Source organism: Mauremys mutica, chromosome 8 (assembly GCF_020497125.1).
Source record: "Mauremys mutica isolate MM-2020 ecotype Southern chromosome 8, ASM2049712v1, whole genome shotgun sequence".
NCBI classification, from domain to species: domain Eukaryota; kingdom Metazoa; phylum Chordata; order Testudines; family Geoemydidae; genus Mauremys; species Mauremys mutica.
This window is the reverse complement of record NC_059079.1, coordinates 14,714,823-14,733,468: the sequence shown is the minus strand read 5'-3', so window position 1 is coordinate 14,733,468 and position 18,646 is coordinate 14,714,823. Positions and strand designations below refer to the sequence as shown.

Below are 18,646 nucleotides of genomic sequence, written 5' to 3'. Positions count from 1 at the left end.
TATGAGTTAAGGATCTATCAATGATACCTTCAAAAAAGGATAAGAGCACAGAATTATTTTGAACATCTCTAGAATGGTATATTGCAGGCTTGTGATGACGTGGTGGTAAATCTTAAGCACAACAAACAAATACTATCCAAGAAGGAGCAGGATTTTGATTATATAAGAAAGCATGCTACCACAGCAAAACAAAAACAGGACCTAACTCTGTCAGAGACAAAACAGATGAGGCTCCACCTCTGAAAATCTTAGGATTTCTTCCTCCTTGTACCCAACCCTTCGGAAAGTGCAGTAAGAGCTACCTTCTCACTCACTACATGGTTACCACCTCTCTCCACTTTCTCAATCATTACCTTCTCATGTCTGCCCCTTTAAATATAGTTAACAACCAGGTGTAACCACCAGGTGATTGTTTTGCATCTGAACGTTGTAGATTGCCCAGCTGGTAAGTATTTCTTTCTCCTCCTATGTTTTCTCATGCGATTCCCTTTCTTTCTGGCATGAGGAGGCCGCACACATTCACAAGAATGACCGCACACACTATACACCCAGTTGTAGATGCTGTTTTGTTACCCTGTAACTTAAAAACTGCATTAAACTATAATCGACACTACAAATATCTCGACCTTTGATCTCTAATCTGGACTAATTGCTTTCAGTATTTTTTAAAAGACAATGTCTGACATATTTAATTATAAAAAGCACCTGCTGTGTGGGGGCAGTAAGTACTTACCAGCCAAACTTTCCAGGGGATTTTGCAGTAGGGCTGGTTACCACTGATTAAATGCTCTGTAAAGATGTACTGATAAACATTCTGTTGTATCAACGGGTTTTGGATTAAAGGCTCCCTCAGTGACTATTAATGCAATAGACCATAAAGGTTCCTTTGGAGCCTTTGTACATCTACACTGCACAGCTGCCCTGCAAAAAACCCCAACCCAACGCTGCGGCAGCGGGTCTCAGCCCAGGTCAACGGACTTGGGCTCTTGCTGGGAGCTAAAAATAGCAGCATAGACATTCCTGCTTGGGTTGGAGCCCGGGCTCTGTAACCCAGCGAAGGAGGATCTCAGAGCCTGTAGATGTCAGCGCTTGGGCTGGAGCAAACTGCAATTTTTAGCTCCCTAACGTGAGCCCAAATCAGTTGACCCGCAGTTGCTGCCACAGGTTTTGGTTGGGTCTTTTTGCAGTGTAGAGGTGCTGCTGCAGTGATGCAGCACAGTGTCGCTGAAAGAACCACAGCAATTCTTTGGCCCCCGTATGAGTTCAGTGATAGCATCTCTTCATCCTTTCCATATGGCATGAACTTGTGTTTAACACACAGGTGTGGATATCTGGGCTCTATCCCCATTTCCAACAGAGACTTCCTATGGGATTTTAGTTTAGTCACTGAGTCTTCCTGAACTTCAATTTCCCCATCGGTGAAGTGAGGATAAAAATATTTCCCTGTCTTTTTGGATGCTTTGAGGCTTAATTTATTAGAGGTTTATAAAATGCTTTGGGGCCCTTGGCTGGAGGTGCTATTTAAGTGTATTTATATTATTGCTGTGTACGTGGAACTGTCTAGCTTTAAATGACATCTCCTCTGCTTCCATTGGGAGATCCCAACAGACATCACTTAGGAACATTTTTGTATAACTTCTCTTTTTCTCGCTGCCACTTAGAATCCTTGGGCTGCGCTAAAAAACCCACATCCCCTTTGCACCTTTCAAATCCTTGAAATACTAATCCTCATGCTGCAGTCCCCTTCCAGGTCATCTTTCCTCATATCAGATCCGCGAACCCCTTAATCATTTATTTTCGGTTTGCTGTTCTCTGAATTCCAATGCATTTGTCAACATCTTTCTGGGACTGTGCCCAAGTACTCAGGAGCATGTGATCCTATATCACTCATCTCTTGTAATAGTGCCGCCTGCGTAGGGATGGAGTGCCAGACTTAGCTCTCACGGTCTTTGCCTTTCTCAGTTTAGCTCAATCCCTGAATGAAACACTAACCTATCTTGGTGCATGTTAATTTTAGTAAATAGCTTTTTGGTATCACAACACATCTGACTTAAGGTGTATGTTACAAATTAAACTCAAAGCCCACATAAATTAAACTCCAGATCCCAGCCTCAGTGGGCTATTTAAGTCCAGTGTAACTTACATTTACATTGTTTTATTTCCTCTTTCATGCCATAACGTGCTCCCTGTGGAGTTACATTGACTTAGTTTTACTTTCCCATTGTACCACGTCCTCCATAGTCTTGCATTTAAATAGTCTCATTTTGTTTTGACATCATGACATTGTCTGCGCAGAGTTGCATTGAGACTGTCTGGAGAATTTAGTGATAATGCCAAGACCTAGTCAAGTACACGTGCAGAAGTGTTTTCCTGGCCTAGCCAGTAGGCTAGGCATGTCGCTGCGCAGTGCTGTACTGTACAGTGCTCCACTTTAATCTCTGATCCCAATCTCTTGTTGTCTGGACTAATGCGTTGTATTTCTTTACTCGTTGACCCAGCCTGATTCACTCCACTCCCCGCTGGCAGAAAGTCTGGGTGCGCCGTGGCTCATCTACAAGCAAGCAGAGTGTCTAGCTAGTTTGGAGAACAGTATTTATTGGGGAGTGGATGCAGACATGGGGGTGCTCCTAAGTCAGCACATCCCCAATGCAGCATCCAACAGCCAGCTTCCTATTACAGCCTCTAGCAATGATCAGAGCTGCCCACTGGAAAACCCCAAGAGAAATCAAGCAAAGGTGAACCCCTCCCTGGGGTACCATGGAGTATGAGTGATTCTAACCTATTGTGTGGCCGCCTGGGAGCCCGAAACACCCAGACATTAATGAGCAGATGCCTCCAGAGTCCTCTGACAAGTATGTGTACACACAGCTACTGCAGTGCCCTAAAGTACCTTTAATACCATGGTAACGCTAAGTGCTTCCAAATGGTAAATGTCAGCGTCCTAATGGCAATCCCTGTACATCTGTCGGCATTGTACATTTCACAGGCAATTTGTAAGTTCTGTCCTGCTGCACAGTAGCTTGTGCTAAACCTCCCTCTTCATCACATTGGAAAGGGAAAAGCTGAAGCTCAGATGCAACAGCCAGGTGTCCAATAAGTCTCATGATGCATCCTGATGCTGTTCCATGGTATGGTCACAGGGCATCCACAACTTCATTGGGAGTTCTGGGTGCATGAGGACTACAGGGCTGGCACTTTAGTTTGCAGTCTTTCTTATTTAACTGCCATTAAATCAGTGTAACCCAGTTGTAGAATATTTATGGTAAAATTAGGCACATGACTAATCCAAGGCAAATGAAGATTCCTGCTTCTTACTGGAACATGCACCCAAAAGGGGATTTGTAGCTTTGATGTCTGAGCATATTCCACACCAGCACATCACTGTTGAAGAATTTCCAGCGACAAACTCAGAGGGACAGTTTTACTCTCAAGGTGAAATTGGCAGTGAGTTTTTAAAAATTATTATTTAACAATAAATGAAGCTGTGTAGCTTCTCAGCTTGATTTTTTTATCCTTTCCCCATAAAAGAAATGACAGTACACCGTGCAAATCTATAAAAGCACTATCATGTGATGCACTGGTTTTAGGCATTTCCAGGATGGTGCAAAACCAGACCCATTTCTTAATGCTACTGCTGGGATCCAGTGTCTATATACATTAGTCAAAGGACACAATATTGGATACTGCATTCTCCAAGCACTAGTCCAAGATAAATTAAAACTGGATGCTTGAACCTTCCTTGTATAAATCATTAGTATATCAATATTGGGACTCAGAACAGCTACCCCCAAATTTTTAAGTAAATATGTTAGAATTCTGGTGGGAAATGACGGATTTAGCCTTATAAATTAAAGTAAAAGCTATTGTCTGTGGGACCCGTGTCTCAATCTACTCAACAGAATTGTGGGAAAGTAAGTGAAAAAAGGTACAGCTAAAGTGTATTTGTTAGGTGTTTAGGAACAGATCAGAGTGATTGATAAAATAGAGATGCCATTCAGAAGCCCATTCAGAATTTGCGTGAGTTCTCTCAGGTTAGAGATGAGGAAATGAGTGCTGGTATAAGGTATATGTGGTACTCTAGAGCAAACTGGTGTTGGAATGATTTTTTGGGGGTGGGGTGCGGGGGGAAGAAGAGTATATGATACTGTGTATTTATTGCACTAGACTTTGACATCTGGAGACCTGAGGCCAAACCTTCCCCGAAGTCCTTGCTAACCATTAGTTTGGTGGTTTCATTCCAGTCTCCAATCACAAATCATTGCTTGAGTGGTAGTCTCTGCTCAAGAGATGCCAAGCTCAGGGACAAGTGCAGTTCTAAAATCTATTTGATGGTTACCATTGACGTTTCATATTGATTTTAAAGTGCTTTTGTTCACGTATAAAGCCCTCAATAATGCTGGCCCAGACTATTTTTCCAGGCTTGATTTACTGCGGTGTCCTCCTTTCTCACAACCTGGGGTTTGAGCTTTATGCCCCATGGTTGTAGAATCATCTTCCTCTTTATAGTCTGAAAGTCAAATCAACACATCTTGCCAACCTCCCTTTCCCAGGATTTTAAACCCAGCTCCAGCTCCAGACAGTCCCAGGCAGCTGGCTGAGAAGCCTGAGTTCCTTCCCCATCCCTGCCTCAGCCTCTCTGTGCAAATTCAGTTTTCTTTCTGGAAACCAGAAACAAAATATTTTATTTGGGGTCAGTTTGACCCGATTTGAAATATTTCCAATGGTGAAACTGACCGGAAATATTTTGCTTATAGTCATTGCAACAGTAAACTACATTTCCTTAGTGTGATGCACTGGGAGATGTACTTTGTGCCCCTTATTCCCTCTTGTGGGCGGGGCCACCCCGGCTGACCTACATCTCCTGTGATGGAACACAGTCTTGCCTCAGGGCGATGTGATGCATCATAAGAATCACATGATTGCAGGTGCATGATGGAAGAAGTAGTCTGGTGAGGGAGCCTAGCTCATGGGTGGGGAGGGGGAGAGGTGGGATCAGGCACTGAAACTGTGTCTCCCATGGAGCAAAGCAGCACCTCAGGGAAACACAACTGAATGTTTCATATTTGAAACAAAACATTTCTGGTCAGTTCAACAAACCAAAATGAAACGTTTGGATTCAGGAATGTTGAAATGTTTCATTTGGATCAAAAATGCTGAAACCTCATAAAAATTTTTTGTCCCAATTTGGAATGAAAAAAAAAAGTTTAATTTCCCATGGGGCAGAAGTGCCAGTTTTTGCTCAGCTCCAGTTGTGAGGCATTCAGATATTATGCTAACAGTAGCCATATAAGTAGTTAAGATATATAGATAGGTAAAGCAAATCTCCTACCAGGAAAATAATGCCAGGCATGAATAACCTGGTTGGAGAAGGAAGGGGAGATTATTGGGCATTGGGGGGAGGGAGGGAGGCTCTTTGGGGGCCAGACTCTGATGCTAGGTAGCACTTACTCTAAAAGTAGTCCCACAAGTCCATACTTGTGAAAGAAAATATTTAGTCTGAATAAGGGTATCAAATCTAGCCTTACCTTTGATTAAGCAGCCAGACCCCTAGCTGTTCATTCAAATCTTTGAGACTCTGAATGAATGGTATACAAATATTCTATAACGCCCCTGAACTCATCCATCACCCTCTGATGCCTGAGGGGTCAGGCACGCCCTACATCCCTATCTTGTTTGGAGAATTATCCCTGGCAAAATATTTGGAACTGTGGTTTAAAACTACTGTTGGAAAAGGTGAGTGTTTAAAGTTGCTTTCAACAGGGTTTAAGTAACATGGGGTTCAGGACTGAGATGTGTAGGGTTTACGATTTATTTTAGGGTAATGAGCTTAAAGTTAAGCATGTACTTAGGGAATTTTGCTAAATCAGGTACTTTGCGAATTGTCCCCCAAAGGTGCATTCTTGGGGCAATTTCCTTCTAGCCAGCTGCTCTTATTTTTTTCTAAAGGAAGGATTGAAAAGTCGATTGGTTTCATTTTCTTTCCTCACAAATTCTTATGTAATTGCTCGTCAGCGGCTGTGCTACAAAACAGCTTAAATTTCCTTTGAAATGTGCATTTATTCCATCCTGTTTTGAATAAAAACTGTTTTTTAGTTGCTTTTTTTCTCCACGGTGTTACTTTTAAAGCATTTCTCGTCAAGAGACGGGAGCACTGCTCCCTTGATTTCTCCTTCCCCCTTCCAGTATTATTGTTAGTGATTGATCACTACTGGTGAATAATGATTTTGTGAGGGTGCGCAGCAGATTATAAAGTCAAACACAAGTGTTTTGGGGTCAAATTCTGCTCTTATTGACACAGGTATAAATCCACAGGCACTGAATGGATTACAGATTTTACACCCATGTAACTGAAAGCAGAATTTTACCCTTAGGCTTTAACAGCTCATTAGGGATAAATAGGCTTTTAGATAATGAAAATGTAGCATTTCTGTTAACAGCTTCATAATGATATATAGAGAGTGCTGAATTGTCTTGATAATTGAGGAATTTACTTGTCTTTTTCCTTGGACAATATTGTAGTCTTCAATAGTAAATAATTAATTGAGCTGTAAAATTTAGGTACCCAGAAAGTTCTTATAGCTTCTGGTGATAAGGAAACAGTGGCTGTGAACAGCAAAGCCCCTCTCAAACTGCCCTCAAATATAACTGAGAGATTAAATGGTAGTCTTGAGTTCCCAAGGGACACATCGGGGAGTGTCGGGGTGGGTGTATAATATCTCAAAACCCAGCACTAGTGTCCCTGTATCCTGACATGGGACCTTCCATCTGGGGTCATTGCAAAAGTCATTTGTTAGGGGAGGCAGCCTGGGTTAATTTTTGTGGATACGGGACTGGATTAGCAGTCAGAAGAGACAGGTCCTATTCCTGTCTTGAGCAAGTCACTTCACCTCTCTCTAGCCTCTTTGTCTCTTTTCTATTTAGTTTGTAAGGCCCATTCCATCGATTTCAATAGACGTTAGGAGCCTAAATATCTTTTGTGGAGCTGGGCCTAAGTTCTTTGTGTCAGAGGCTATCCATGCAGGGCCTCGTACATTGGGACCCTGGTCTCAGCTGGGCTTTCTAGAGACAACTGTAATACAAATAATAATTTGATAGGGCTTGGGGAAGAGGTTGGAGTGTATGTTCCTAAAGGGAGAAAGGAGATTTTTCTGCTGCATTGTTTTATCGATTCATGGATTATAAAACCAGAAGGGACCACTGTGATTGTCTAAACTCATCTCCTATATACCACAGGCCAGAGGTCTTCACTCAATTAATTCCTGTTGGAACTAGAGCATATCTTTTAGAAAAAAAATCCAATATTGATTTTAAAATTGTCAGTGATGGAGAATCCACCAACCCTTGATAAATGGTCCCAGTGTTTAATTGCCTAACTGTTAAAAATGTACGTTTTATTTCCAGTCTGACTTTGTCTAGCTTTCACTTCTAGCCATTGGATTGTGTTGGACCTTTGTCTATTATACTGAGGAGTCCATTATTAAATTTTTGTTCCCCGTGTAGGAATTTATAAACTGTGATCAAGTCACCCCTTCACCTTCTCTTTGTTAGGATAAACAGATTGATCTCCTTGAGTCTAGCACTATAAGGTATGAAGCGACAAAGAGTCCTGTGGCACCTTATAGACTAAGAGACATATTGGAGCATCAGCTTTCGGCGTCTGACGAAGTGGGTATTCACCCACGAAAGCTGATGCTCCAATACGTCTGTTAGTCTATAAGGTGCCACAGGACTCTTTGTCGCTTTGTACAGATCCAGACTAACACGGCCAGCCCTCTGATACTATAAGGTATGTCTTCCAATCTGTTAATCATTCTCATGGCTCTTCTCTGAACCCTCTCCAATTTAACAACATCCTTCTTGAATTCTGGACACCAGAACTGGACACAGTATTCCAGTAGCATTCACACCAGTGTCTAACACAGAAGTAATGTCATTTATCTACTCTTACTCTATATTCCCTATTTATACATGCAAGCATTGCAATAGCCTGTTTAGCCACAGAGTACACTGGGAGCTCATGTTCAGCTGATTGGCTACCTTGACCCACAATCTTTTTCAGAGTCACTGCTTTCCAGGATAGAGTCCCCATTCGGTAAATATGGCCTACATTTTTTGTTCCTAGATTATTGCCTGATTGAGTTAATTTGATTCTCTATATGATTATTTTTATGCTGTGGTAGTCATTATTAGCTGATTGTAAGTCTAATTTGTTGGGCCATAATCTGTTCCCGTTGAAGCTATGATTTCACTGGGACTCAGAGAGATTGACTTAGTACAACTAAGCACATTCAGAGAATCAGAGAATTGTAGGACTGGAAGGGACCTCGAGAGGTCTTCTAGTCCAGTCTCCTGCCCTCAAGGCAGGACTGAGTATTATCTAGATCCCTGACAGGTGTTTGTCAAACTCGCTCTTAAAAATTTCCATGGAAAATTTAAACATCACATCTGACTCCACAAGAATTACAGTATGGAACATTGGAGAATCTCTCACAGCTATTTAAATCCTATGTTTGGGTGCATAATGTAACAGTTCCAAACAAATATGTGTGCGTATATGCGTGAGCGCACAATTAAAAAATCATCTATGGCAGATTAATTAGTGTTAAATCAATAAGGCTGTCAAAATAATACATTTTCCGCGTGCACTGAGCAAGTTTTCAGTCTTTGCCTTTGTATTTCCCTCCTTCCTTTGTTGTTGTGTTATCGGGGAAGGAGGCAGATGGCTGGAAAAGGAGAATAGCGCTTTTGTTATCCTTTTCTCAAAATCTGTTTATTAGTTTTAAGTCAAACTATACTGCTTTCTGCTCCGCATTTATTTACAAAAGAGAAAGTAATAAATGTTGACAACACCAAGCAGCCTCTGGGAAGGAATCGCTCAGGATTTGCTATGCAAACATTCTGCTTTAAAAATCACCTACAGACAGTATTGCCATATTAAAATAATAACCCAAACGAGAGCATTTTGCTTCAACACTTCTTGAGCCTCCTCTCTTTACACTGAGGAATCATGACGGAGCTTGTGCTAATTCAGAATACAACTATCGTTTGGGGAGTGGATTTGCATAATAAAATTAATAGCGCATGGAATGCGTTCGATGTTACTTTCCGATTTTCCTTTGTTTCACAAAAGTTATATTTAAAAAGACAGATGATTTTGAGTTGGTTTAGGAAAACAAATCCTCTAGGCTGGCTTTTCAAAGATCTTTGCTTTTCACAGCTGGGCCAGCTCACAAAATGTGTAGGCTCCTCCTTCTGTATTTTGATAAGTTATTCCTAGTGCTTAATAGTTTTCATTTATGTGCCAAAATGTCATCGTTTGCCCATTTTTCATATTCGCTAACCAGTCCCCGCTCCCGACTCCTTTCTGTGTAAGGATGACCTCAGTTACGTCCTCTGGAGTGCAAGGCCCAAAAAGGATATGGAATCAGCCATCTGTTCCCAGGTGCAACAAGCAATTTAATTTACTTGTGTTCTCAAAGGAAGGTTTTATAGGTACATGAATTACAGTCAGACTTTGTTAATCACTTCTTGGTGTATCCATGTCTGGTCCTCCAGTTGACAGGAGATGTTAGAGTAAGTGTACTAATTACTTATGTCTACCCACCTGTGCTTCCTTGCACCTTCTGCTTGCTGAGAGGTCATTTCTATAAGCATTTCCTCCAGAGTTTAGCAATTCTAGAAAGGATGGTCCAGTGCCCAGGACACTATTGTGGGACTTTGGAGCCCGAGGTTCAAATCCCTGCTTTATCACAGCCTTCCTATGTTGCCTTGGGCAAATGGCGAAAGCCCAGATTTGTAAAGGTATGCAGGCATTGTGGTGCTCAGCATTGCAATGCCTGACTTAGAAGACTAAGTTGCATTTTTCTAAAGGGATTTAGTGCGCAGGGGCGGCTCTAGGCATTTTGCCGCCCCAAGCCTGGCAGGCAGGCTGCCTTCGGCGGCTTGCCTGTGGAGGGTCTGCCAAAGCCGCGGGACCAGCGGACCCTCCGCAGGCAAGCCACCGAAGGCAGCCTGCCTGCCGCCCTCGCGGCGACTGGCAGAGCGCCCCCAGTGGCTTGCTGCCCCAAGCACACGCTTGATGTGCTGGTGCCTGGAGCCGCCCCTGTTAGTGCGTCAATCACTTTTAAACAATGAGATTTAGGCTCCTAAACCAGTTAGGCATTGGCATCCTAAGTGCTGCAGTGCCTAGATATTTTTACAAATCCGAGTCTTAGGGCAGGTCTACATTATTGCTTAAGTTGATCTAACTTATGTTGCTCAGGGGTGTGAAAAAGACACCCCCTGAGCGATGTAAGTGACAGTGACCAAGCGCTGTCCACATTGGCACTGCACGTCTCGCAGAGGTGGAGTAATTATGCTGACAGGAGAGCGCTCTCCCATCGGCACAGAGCGTCTTCACCAGTTGTGCTACAGTGGCGTAGCTGCACCAATCTAGTGCTTCTAGTGTAGACCTGCCCTGAGTCTCTCTTTGCCTCAGTTTCCCCTCTGTAAAATGGAGATAATTGCACTTCTCTACCTCTCTGGGGTGCTGTGAGAATAAATCCATTGAAGACTGTGGGATGCTCAGCCACGACAGTGATGTGGATCCTGCAAGGGATCGAGATAGATAAAAATAACGCGTAGATGGGCAGGACATTCCCTCAACAGGGGGATGTGGCTAGCAAAATAATCATTCGCTGCATAAAAGAAGCAGGAAACTGACCTGGGTTAATCACGTGCTCATGGGGGATCCAGTAGTTCCCCTGCTCCATGACACAGGCAGGACCTTCCTTCTGGGGTGACTGCAAAAGCCATTTACTATGAGGGGAGAGCATGGCTTCATGGATAGGGCACAGGGCTGGCAATCAGGAGACATGGGTGCTATGCCTGGCTCAGCCACAGAATGGCTGAGCAAGCCACTTCACCTGCCTACGCCTCTGTTTCCCCTCTCACCCTTTGTCTCTTTTCTTCGCTGCTTGCGTTTCCATTCTGCAGACAGACAAACAGGAGTGCAGGGAGTTTGTCAGAGAGGGAGCTGCAGCTGAGTGAAAATTGTCAGGCAGCCCAGCAAGCTCAGTTGAGCCCAATGAGCCCCTTCCAAATGGTTGCACCTCCAGATTGGCCAGAGGAGCCCGCAGTCTGGTACTTGAGCCTTGCAATAGTAGAGAAGCCACTCAGTGTGTGCCATGCCTGCAGCTGCGCTTACCCTGGTCTCACTGCCACTTCCTGCTTTCGCCTGCTTTCAGTCCCTGCTCCAGCCCCAGCCCCATTCCAATTTCTGGCTCTGACTCTTGGCTACATCTCTGATTATGGCTCCAGCTTTGGCTTCTGACTCTGGTTCTGGTCTTTACCTTGACCTCGACTCTGGCTTCATCCTTAGACTTGTGCCTGATCCCTGGATCTCTGCTTGTCTTTACCTTAACTGCCACCACGGCCACCAGGCAAGGTCCTGCTCCAGCCACTAGGAAGGCTGCCCATACTCACAATTCCCACCAAGCCTTTGTTTTATCTACAAGGCCACAGTGGACCTTTCTGGTTGGCTTCCATTGTTCAACTCCATATCAATAATAAGAACTTAGGCAATGCTGTTTATTACTTTTATGTATACATTCCATTTCATAACAGCAATACTACTCTGAGGGCAGCTCATTTGAGGGGGATTATGATATTTCTTGGGTGGTAAAACCCACTTGGTCTTATTACACAACTCAAGGCTTGCTATGCAGACAATTGCCTATAAACGCATGGCCTGGGTGCATGTTAATGCATAATTATATTTTCTGTTTTGTTTTCATGGCTTCAGGTAGCATGACAAGCCTTTTCCCCAGGAACATAGTTTGGGAAATTGTTCCCCTTTTCTTGGCAGACTCTCTTCTTTCTAGTTTGGCAGTTAAAATACTTTAGATGTTCTGTAACAGATCTTTGGGAATATCCTTTTCTTCACACATGGACTAGAAGGCTTTACTATGCAAAAAATATCTTATTTGCTGAGTGTGAGAGAGAAGTTCCTCTGCCTTATTGAAATGCAGAAGTATGTGAAGATAGGCCAAACTGTTTCAACTTGGGGGCCTAAATTAGATATTCAAAGGCATTTGGGCACTTAACTCCCACTGAAATACTTTTGAAGATCTGGCTATAAATCATAGAATCTCAGGGTTGGAAGGGACCTCAGGAGGTCATCTAGTCCAACCCCCTGCTCAAAGCAGGGCCAATCCTCAACTAAATCATCCCAGCCAGGCCTTTGTCAAGCCGGGCCTTAAAATCCTCTAAGGAAGGAGATTCCACCACCTCCGTAGGTAACCCATTCCAGTGCTTCACCACCCTCCTAGTGAAAAAGTTTTTCCTAATGTCCAACCTAAACCTCCCCCACTGCAACTTGAGACCACATTTAGTTCCTTAAATAAGGCCCCAATTCGGATCAGCACTGAGGCACTTTCCTGAAAAGAGATGCATTAGTGAAGCAGGCCCTTAGTGAGCTGAGTTTCAGAGATGTTGAGCAAAGTACTTCTGTGGGAGCTACAGGTTCTCAGCCCCGTTAGGTAGGTCTACACTGCAGTGCAATTAGATACCTGCCATTGGCTTGTGCCAGGGGACTGAGGCTTGGGGTAAGGGCTGTTTAATTGTGGTGTAGATGTCAGGCTTGGCAGCCTGAGCTCTGGAACCCACCCACCCACCTCTCAGGGTCCTAGCGTTTGGGCACCAGTCCAAGCCTGACCACCTACACCATAATTAATCAGCCCCTTAACCTGAGCCTCATAAACCCGAGTCAGCTGGCATGAGTCAGATACAGGGTAGACATACCTCTAGGAAAACAGGCCACTTATTCAGCTGGCTAAATATGGCTTTTGGTGCCTAGTTTAGGCACATAAGTCTGAGACTTTTGGCCACAGTGTACTGAGTGCTCTCTAATGATCGCTCCAATTACAGTGAATATTAGTTCAGGAAATCCTATTGGGCTGTACCCCCTGGAATCTTTAACAAAAAGTTGGAAATGTCTATGCTTGAGAGTGGAAAAGTATAGCATTGTTTATCATGAGCAAAAAATCTTGATGTTTCTGTTCCTACTTTCAGGGTCTGTCCCGGGGTCTAACTGATTGCCATATTTGGGGTTGGGAAGGAATCTTTCCCCAGGTCAGATTGGCAGAGAATCTGGGGAGTTTTCACCTTCCTCTGCAGTGTGGGGATGGGTCACGTGCTGGGTTGAGCTCCAGTAAGTGGTGGATTCTCTGTAACTTGGTAAACCATGATTTGAGGACTTCAGTAACTCAGCCAGAAGTTAGGGGTCTATTACAGAAGTGGGTGGATGAGGTTCTATGGCTTACAATGTACAGGAGGTCAGACTAGGTGATCATGATGATCCCTTTTGGCCTTAATGACTCATTGGAATATTCTGAAAGTGGGAGTTAATCCCCATTTTATTATAATCCCAGGACTGCTGGTCACCTGTGCTGTGTATATCCACTTAGACCTGCTGAGCAACACAACACAATGATGTGCTGACAATATGCTCTGTGAGGAGGTGGCAGATTATTCATTCTCTGATAAAGTAGGTCCCTCATCCCTGCCATACTGACCCCACCAAACCAAATGGTGGTGTGAGGTTTTTGAGCTAAATCCCAGTAGGGGGTTAATAGTCCCAGCTGAGAGGGCCTCTCTGAGCTGAGGCAATCAGACAGACGCAGCTGGCCTGGTAAAGGGAGTGGCTTGCTCCCCAGCAGAGAGAGCTGTGCAGCTGCCTCAAGTGGAGATTACAGGCTGTAAAGCTGCAGGTAAGGAATATGCTCAGAGACTTTGCTGGTATCTGATATTATGGTTGAATAGGAGCTATGTAAGTCAGTTGGAAGCCTCTCTGAGTATGGTGCCTTCCAAATGTGCTTTAATTCAGGGTTAGGAAAGCTTCACTGCTGGCACTCTTAGCATAGTCTCTGAATAAAGCAGCTGCTTTAAGGGAGAAGCCTGACATCATCTTCATACCTTTTTCTTTTGGTCTCTGAGGGAAAAATCCTTCTGAGTCTTGGATGCTGAGAGTGGGACACTAGCAAGCACCCATGCATGTTTCTCCTCCTCCACCTTCTCTGCATCCCCAGTTTGGGTGGTGCTCAGAAAGAGGTTGAATGCCTTCCCCTAGGCTGCAGTTCATATACTGCCTCCTGTAGGGGCTGAGTAGAGAGAGGGTTTAAGAGCCTTCTTCTGAAAAGTTGATGCTTGTCACAATCTTTGGTCATGGGGGTGGGACAGCGTGAGATGAAAATCTTGGAAACTCTTGCCATTGGTTTCTGGATGAGTATTGGTCTGGAGACAAGTAGAACTAGGTAGTAGCTGTGGGAGACTAGGGAGGTTTTGTGGTGGCAGATGGGAGACCTCATCAAAGCACAGTGTTGAATGAAATAATCTCCAGCCATAATTTTGCCATTGGTGTTCTTACTGGATTTTGTAAACTAAGGAGGGATAGTCCTGGTCTCTATGTAGATGAAAGATTTCTCATGAAATCTTAGGTGCTGCAGGAATCTGTGTTAATAATGACTCAGAATTGGTGCTCTTCTCTCAGGGTATGGCTACACTACGAAATTAGGTCAATTTAATATGTCGAGTTTTTAGAAATCGATTTGATACAGTTGATTGTGTCCCCACAAAGTGCATGAAGTCGGCAGTGTGCGTCCACAGTACTGAGGCTAGCATCGACTTTCGGAGCGTTGCACTGTGGTCGCTCTACCACAGTTCCCTCAGTCTCCACTGCCTACTGGAATTCTGGGTTGAGCTCCCAATGCCTGATGGGGCAAAAACATTGTCACGGGTGGTTCTAGGTACTTGTCGTCAGGCCCCCCTCCCTTCCTCCCTCCCTCCGTGAAAGCAATGGCAAAAAATCATTTCTCGCCTTTTTTCCTGGGTTACCCATGCAGACGACATACCACGGCAAGCATGGAGCTCACTCGGCTTACTGTCCCCGTACGTCTCCTGGGTGCTGCTGACAGATGCAGTACTGCATTGCTACACAGCAGCAGCTTCTTGCCGTTGCAAGTTAGCAAAGACAGTTAGCAGTCGTATTGCACCGTCTGCTGCTGTCTCCTGGTTGCTCCTGGCTGACCTCGGTGAGGCCGGTTGGGGGCGTCTGGGCAGACATGGGTGCTCCTGGCTGGCCTCGCTGAGGTTGGTCGGGGGCGCCTGGACATAAATGGGAGTGACTCCAGGTCATTCTCTTCTTTAAGTTTCGTCTAATGGAGATTCAGTCCTGCCTGGAAGATCATGTCAGATGGAGGCTTTTGCCTCAGGCTGCTCTCCCAGCCGGCAGCACCGCGCGGTCGCACCCCAGCCTACCCCTTGCTCCCATGGCTCATGAAGCCTGGACAGGAGTAAGGAGCAGTTCGACTATAGGCTGAGCAAGTGCAGAATGGTGGTAGAATGTGCTTTTGGATGTTTAAAAGCTCGCTGGTGCAGTTATTGACTTGGTTAGACCTCAGTGAAACCAATATTCCCATTCTTATTGCTGCTTGCTGTGTGCTCCACAATCTCTGTGAGAGTAAGGGGGAAATGTTTATGGCAGGGTGGGAGGTTGAGGTAAATCTCCTGGCCACTGATTATGCACAGCCAGACACCAGGGCGGTTAGAAGAGCACAGCAGGGTGCGCTGCGCATCAGAGAAGCTTTGAAAACCAGTTTCATGACTGGCCAGGCTACGGTGTGAAAGTTCTGTTTGTTTCTCCTTGATGAAAACCCGCCCCCTTGGTTCACTCTACTTCCCTGTAACCTAACCGCCCTCCCCTCCTCGCTTTGATCACCGCTTGCAGAGGCAAAAAAGTCATTGTTTCAAATTCATGCATTCTTTATTAATTCGTCACATAAATAGGGGGATAACTGCAAAGGTAGCCTGGGAGGGGTTGGGGAGGAGGGAAGCACTGGGTGGGGTGGTAGAGAGGGGAAGGACAAGGCCACACTGCACTTCAAAACTTTTATTGAATGCCAGCCTTCTGTTGCTTGGGCAGTCCTCTGGGGTGGAGTGGTTGGGTGCCTGGAGCCCCCCCCCTGTGTTCTTGGGCATCTGGATGAGGAGGCTATGGAGCTTGGGGAGGAGGGCGGTTGGTTACACAGGCGCTGCAGCAGCGGTCTGTGCTCCTGCTGTCTTTCCTGCAGCTCAGCCATATGCCGGAGCATATCAGTTTGATCTTCCAGTAGCTTAAGCATTGCTTCCTGCCTCCTCTCACCAAGCTGATGCCACCTCTCCTCTTGCTCCTGCCACCTGTCCTCTCATACGTCCCTCCTGTCCTCGCATTCATTTTGTGCTTTCCTGCACTCTGACATGGTCTGCCTCCACACATTCTGCTGGGCTCTTTCGGTGAGGGAGGACTGCATGAGCTCAGAGAACATTTCATCGCGAGTGCGGTTTTTTTGCCTTCTAATCTTCGCTAGCCTCTGGGACAGAGCTGATATGGGGAATGTTGAAACATTTGCAGCTGTGGGAGGAAAAAAAAGGGAGAACACATTTTAGAGAACAATGGGTAGACTCTTTCACAGTGAACCAAGCTGTTAACATTACATAGCACGTGTGCTTTCTTTACAAGGTCGCATTTTGCCTCTCATATTGAGGGCCTGCCGGTTTGGTGTGAGAGATCACACACGCAGGACTGGCGGGCAACAGAATTTGGCTTGCAGGCAGCCATGGTAAGCCACAGTCTTTTGGCTTCTTTAACTTTATAACATGTGGGAATGGTTTCAAACAGCCGTGCCCTCATTTCACATACCAAGCACCCGTTGGGTTGGCCATTTAAAAGGAGGGGCTGTGGTTTTCGGGTTAAAGTGCAGCACAAACCCAACCCCCCCTCCCCCAATTGTCTGGGATAATCGCTTCACCCCCTCACCCCCCCACTGCGTGGCTAACAGGCTTTGGGAGTATATCCAGGAGAGCTTCATTGAGATGTCCCTGGAGGATTTCCACTCCATCCCCATACATGTTAACAGACTTTTCCAGTAGCTGTACTGGCTGTGAATGCATCCCAAGTCTTCATGGCAAATTAATCATGCTTTTAAACCATGTATTATATTTACAAAGTTACACTCACCAGAGGTCCCATCTCCGCCTTCTAGGTCCGGGAGCCTGCCTTCGGTGGGTTGGGAGGTAACTAGATTCAGGGTGAAAAACAGTTCCTGGCTGTCAGAGAAAATGGTTTCTCCGCTTGCTTGCTGTGCGCTATCTTCAACCTCCTCCTCCTCCTCATCTTCCTTGTCCCCAAAATTCGCATCCCTGTTGTGTGAGAATCCATTGACCGAGTCCACACACAGGGCTGGGGTAGTTGTAGGAGCACCTCCTAGAATGGCATGCAGCTCATCATAGAAGCAGTATGTCTGGGGCTCTGACCCAGAGCAGCTGTTTGCCTCTCTGGTTCTTTGGTAGGCCTGCCTGAGCTCCTTAAATTTCACGCAGCACTGCTGCAGGTCCCTGTTATAGCCTCTGTCTTTCATGTTTTGGCATTTTGTCTTTTGGAATGGAGTTCTGATAGCATGGATTCCTCTCCCTATACAGTACCTCCCATTCAGTCCATGCTGGAGCTCTTTTGCGATTCTGGGACTCCATGGTCACCTGTGCTGATGAGATCTGCACAGTCAGCTCTGAGCTTGTCACGCTGGCCAAACAGGAAATGAAATTCAAAAGTTCACGGGGCTTTTCCTGTCTACCTGGCCAGTGCATCTGAGTTGAGAGTGCTGTCCAGAGCGGTCACAATGGAGCACTCTGGGATAGCTCCCGGAGGCCAATGCCATCAAATTGCATCCACACTACCCCAAATTTGACCTAGCAAGGTTGATTTCAGTGCTAATCCCCTTGTTGGGGAGGAGTACAGAAATCGATTTTAAGAGCCCTTTAAGTCAACAAAAATGGCTTAGTCATGTGGATGGGTGCAGGGTTAAATTGATTTAATGCTGCTAAATTCGACCTAAACTCATAGTGTAGACCAGGGCTCAGAGTCAGTAGAGACCCAATATCCTAATATATAGTACTGTGGAGCATGCTATGTATGTAAAATTAAGGTCCTGGGTATGCTATCGTAGTTGTAAATTCCTGGTGTACTGGTCAAAATTCTAACATGGATTACATTCTGCTGCCTTAAAATGAATTTATAATACACTTTGCAGGTGTGAAGAGTCTTCTCTCTGGTTTCCAGTACTTTTTATATGCATTAGTGAATCAGTTCTCACACTGCCCCAAGATGTACTTTAGTATAAATATTCGTGATTTACAAATGAGAGGAAACTTAGATAGGTTAGGTGACCTGCCAAAGGTCACACAGGAAGTCTGGGGCAGAGCCAGGAATATAGTCCAGAATGTGTGATTCCTAGTTGTATTTTTTTAGTCACAAGAATAACCTTTTCCATTCTAACAATACATATACATTGCAAACCAGACCGATGTGCTACTTATTAATAACAAAGCAGTCTAAATGGCAGGTAAACTGTTAATTTCACAGTGTTTGCAGACATCGAGGGCTATGACAAACTGAACACAATCTTAAGAAAAATGGTAGGAAATAGCTTGTGCACTTGGTTTCTTAAATGCAGAGGGAAATGTCATTCTTGCAGGTTCATCCTTTTTTTCATTTGATTATTGCTCATGCAAATTGCCAGAAGTGAATGCACAGATCTGCACTGCAGCTCTTGAAGTTGGCACAAACAGTACATTT

The 18,646-nt window shown here is 44.9% G+C and overlaps 1 long non-coding RNA gene across 1 annotated transcript in view; it reads left to right on the top strand.

Moving 5' to 3' along the window:
* Positions 1-3,327: 3,327 nt before the first annotated feature.
* The window catches only part of LOC123376446, a 79,273-nt gene continuing 63,954 nt past the window's right edge, over positions 3,328-18,646 (top strand). Inside the window, exon 1 of the long non-coding RNA XR_006581791.1 lies at positions 3,328-3,444. This is a non-coding gene — a long non-coding RNA (uncharacterized LOC123376446). The remainder of the gene's footprint in view (positions 3,445-18,646) is intronic.